This window comes from Sinocyclocheilus anshuiensis, unplaced genomic scaffold, assembly GCF_001515605.1.
Source record: "Sinocyclocheilus anshuiensis isolate Anshui unplaced genomic scaffold, SAMN03320099.WGS_v1.1 scaffold244, whole genome shotgun sequence".
Lineage (NCBI taxonomy): Eukaryota > Metazoa > Chordata > Actinopteri > Cypriniformes > Cyprinidae > Sinocyclocheilus > Sinocyclocheilus anshuiensis.
Genome location: NW_015558588.1, coordinates 861,651 through 866,628, shown reverse-complemented (window position 1 = coordinate 866,628; position 4,978 = coordinate 861,651).

The following is a 4,978-nucleotide window of genomic DNA, read 5'->3' as shown; positions in this document are numbered from 1 at the left end:
ATATTTCATATATATATATATATATATATATATATATATATATTTAAATGCACATGAAAAACAATTTCACACTTTTTGACTTATTTGACAGTTAATATGAAAATGGCACAAAATAAAAAAGCCATAAAAAATATTCAAAAGTAATTTCCACCAGATTGCTTCGCATTTCATACATTAAATGCATAAAAAAATAATAATAATAAAAAATGAAAAAAACTTATTTGGAAATTACATGAAAATAAAAATATTCTTTTCAAAGCTAATTAAAGGGCATGATAAAGAAATGACCTACATGTAACAAAATCACCCCCCAAAATATATACATTCTAAACATAAATCTCATGATGAATGAAAGCCCAGGTCAGCTCTTTCCAGCCCTGCGTTGTGTTTAAACATCAGACTGAACGCTGCGGTGAGGGAGTGATTACAGACCTGAGTGTGAGTGCTTTATGTGCTTCTCTGTTACACTGGAAAGGGCATTTATCATGTTTAGAGGAACTGCACGTCTGTGTCACTCAGTCAGATCTGAGACAAGCATTCAGTGCTCAATGCATCACAGCAAACTGCCACAGCAGCTCTAGAAGATCTGGAGAACATCAGCATCATTCACATAATCCCAAAGGCATGAGGAAAAACAGCCGAGAGAGGAACATCAGCATACTGACCGTCTCTGAGGAGAAACCCTCATTATCAGTGCTGACTGTTCTGATTGGTTCAGATGCTCCTGTCAATCAAACCAGCAGCCAGTGATTGAAGGTTTCAACTCTGAGACACGCCCACAACCAGGGCCGGATTTACCTCTTTTCGTGACATAGGCAAAACAAAGTTTTGGGCCCCCCTTCCCTATTAATATGTTAGGCCTAATATTACCACCCGAGAAAACAAAAATATTTCTTAATCAGTGGAAACCGTTACAGTGTTCTCTATCGCAATAAGCGCTTGCGTTCAGTCAATAAAAATCAAACGTAGTTCTTAATTTGTTTGAGAACTGAGAAAGACCTTTCCATTAATAGGCGCGGCGTCGTAATAATAATACACATAATAATAACCACTTCTGGAGTGCATTATTTCTCTAATAATTTTAACAGCGTGGAGTCACAACCACACATCAAGACATCGTTCAGATGATTTGTTTCAAGACATTTGACATGTTTCCATCCTGAAATCTCGTCATTTTAGAGCTAATAACAGAAGCTTGAGCCATTGATATGCAGTCTAATGCGGTTATTAGAGAGAGAGAGGGAGAGAAAGAGAGATTAAGGGCCCTATTTTAACGATCTAAGCGCATGGTCTAAAGCGCACGGTCCGAATCCACTTTTGCTAGTTTAACGATGGGAAAAACGGTCGGCGTGCCCAGGCGCGAGGCCTAAAGGGTTCTCCCTATTCTCTTAATGAGTAATGGGTGTTTTTTGGGCGTAACGTGCAATAATCCAATCAGAGTCTCATCTCTCATCCCCTTTAAAAGCCAGTTGCGCTCGCGCTATGGCGGATTCGCTATTTACACGGCGGAATGTAATTTTTCATTTTTAAAAATGTCTGTGTGCTGCTGTGCGTCCCTGTGTGTGTAATAAGCAAAGTGTACACGCGTTGTGCACCCGCCTATAGGCGCATATTACTAACGCGCTCTTTAAATAACAAAGAAAAAATATTGCGCCAGACTTTAGACCAGGTTTGAGTTGGTCTATGGCGCAGTCTATTTTCAGTTCCTCAAAATAGCAACGCGCCGACAATGCACCTGAACACACCTCTTTGGACCAGCACGCCCATGGGCGCACAAATGGGCACAAACGCTGAAACTAGCAAAAACACTTGCGCCGGGTGTATGATAGGGCCCTAAGTGCGTGTGAATACTAGTGTCTGTGCGTCTCTCAGCAGCGTTCAGCAGCAGCGTCTACTAATAGCGAACCTTTAAGTTAAACTGCTTCAAGAACCTCGCAGCTGAGAAATGTCATGTAGCTTTTCAGCTGCGAAACTATTTTATTGATAAATTCGCGGGGCAGCGCTGACAACAAGTTTCTGTTCGCGTCTCCGCGTGTCTGCACTGTGTGTGCGTCTGTGAGAGAGACTGGGAGAAAGAAAGCCTGATTTCCGCAGCCTACATAAAAAAGGTGGAAGACATGGAAATAGTTTGTCATTTTTTACCCTATTTTTGTTATATTTATTTGCTCAATGTCTTCTGGGGTTTTGGTTCTTTTATTGTTGTAGATAGCCCATAGTATAGCAAAAATATTATATATCTCTTCATTGTGTTTGGGCCCCACTGGACGAGCGAACATAGGCACGTGCCTAGAATGCCTGTTTGTAAATCCGGCCCTGCCCACAACTGTCTCTATATGAACCCGAGCAGATCGAGCGTTGAGCTGTGGGACATTCATTAAAATTACAAATAATTAAAATGATAACGAATTAATGAATAAAATAATGCATTTTTACTATGCAGAACATTTACAGTAAATAACTGAACAAAATACATTTATAATTTTTTTATATTTTTATTCAATTTTATATTTTAAATTACATTCATAATTAAAACAATTAATATAATAATTAAATAATATGATTTATGCATTTGCTATACAAAATGTTTACAGAAAATATGTTTTATTTGTTAAATATTGTAAATTATACTAATAATTAAAATAATTAAAATGATAATTAATAAATATTTATTTTTGCTACACAGAACATTTAGAGAAAATAACAGAAAAATGATTTATTTATCCAGTGTTTGATATATAAATGGCATTCATAATAAAAATGATAATTTATCCATAAATAAAATATGCATTTTTGCGTTATTAGAAAATAACAGAACAAAAATTTTTCACTTATTGTTTTTTAAATATTTTAAATGACATTCTTAATTAAAATAATAAAAATGATAATTAATTAATTAAATATGCATTTTTTTTTCTATGCAGAACATTTACAGAAAATAAAACATTGTTTAACGTATTACTTTAATATTTTAAATTACAGAATTAAAATAATTAAAATGATAATTAATTAAATATGCATTTTTTGCTATGCAGAACATTTACAGAAAATGACAAAAGATTGTTTAACTTATTCCTTTTTTTATTTTTAAATGACTGATAGTTAAAATAATTACAATTATATTATAATATTTTTGCTATACAGAACCTTTACAGAAAATGAGATAAAAATCACAACTACAGATTTTTATTTTATTTATTTTTTTAATTTTTTGAAAACATACAAATTGCTAATATTTCATAATGTTAAAGGAAGACATCAGGCAAATAACAACAAATACATATCTCCATACTTCCCCAGTTAATCAAAGTACATTAAGAGATTATTAAAAGTTTGAGAGTTAAAAAATTTGCAAATTAGACATTATCTAATTCAATATGCATTAAGTTGCATACATTAACATCACATAAATGTGATCACTGAATAAATTCAGGTTCAAATTCTTGTTTGATTTTGTTGTCATATTAGAGTTTAAAGTTTTTCCAGAGGGGATCTTTTTATCACTTCATAAATCAGAAAATACTGTCACTGTTTACATTGTCTACATTGTCACTATGTTTTTAGGAATAAAATATGATATAAATCAATGTGAATGATATATGAACAAACCTTCAGAGTATAGAGAGGAATAAAACTGCTATGTTTGATGTATGCAAGAAAAATACTCTTTAAAGATATGGATTTGAATTGAAATCTACAGGCGCAAATAGATAAAGTGCAATAAACGAAACACTTAAATGTGTATTTTGGATGTTTTCTTTTCACTATTTTGAACATGTTATGGAAGCAAAACATCTCAGAATTGTCCAGTGCATGAAAAACAATGCAGGACTCCTGAACAAAACTCACATGAACTCACAGCAGCAGCTATTTCTGGATCTCCAGGCGAGCACTTCATGTTCTTTATGGCCGTAAAGACAACAGAAATGTGAGCAGTGACTTCAGTGGTTTCTGATGTTGAACAGAGTTTCTCTCTTACATCAGACGTGATGTTTACACGAGTCTGAAATTACAGCAGCGCTTCAACTCAACTCTACAATATAGCAATGAATCAACATGAAATATTAAACCTCAACATCAGCCAGTGAGGGGGACGTGTTTAAAATGACACTCCATTTGTAAAACAGAGCATTAATCTTCTATATATATCTAAAAGTTTGGACTAATAACAGTTTTTGAGAAATAAGTCTCTTCTGCTCAGCAGGGCTGCATTTATTTTATCAAAAATACAGTAAAAATTTGAAATATTATTACAATGTAAAACAGCTGTTTTCTATGTGAATATGTGTTAAACTGTAATTTATTTCTGTGATCAAAGCTGTATTTTCAGCATCATTACTCCAGTCTTCAGTGTCACATGATCTTCAGAAATCATTCTAATATGCTGATATCTATTATGCCTTGGTGAAAACCCCTAATTAGTGCTGGGCGGTATGACCAAAAATGTATATCACGGTATTTTTCTAAATTATACCGGTTTCACGGTACATGACAGTATTTTTTTTTCATGCATGACTGGGTGTTAACCATATTTTCTACTGATTGAGATGAAATACTGCAGTATATTGACTTAGAATGGCCTATTTTACTGTCATGATGAGTGAATATTGTCAAAAGAACTTTCACGCTTAGTAACACATACAGCTGTTCCCTCACCACAGTGCAACAGTGAAAAGGGACCCCTTTCAAACAGTGTCGCGTTCCCAACGTTGTTTAAGCGACATACACTGGTATTGCGGTATTTTAAAAATTCATATCATAACAAAAATAAACACCGGTATTCGGTATGAACCGGTATACCGCCCAGCACTACCCTTAATAAAATATTCCAAACCGTTGACAGCATTTAAATAAACTGCATGTTTATGGTCATAATAGTTTGTTTTTAATAATTCATCACATCTAGCACCTGTGAAAGTGAAAAGTGACGTGACATGTGGCCAAGTATGGTGACCCATACTAGGAATTAGTGCTCTGCATT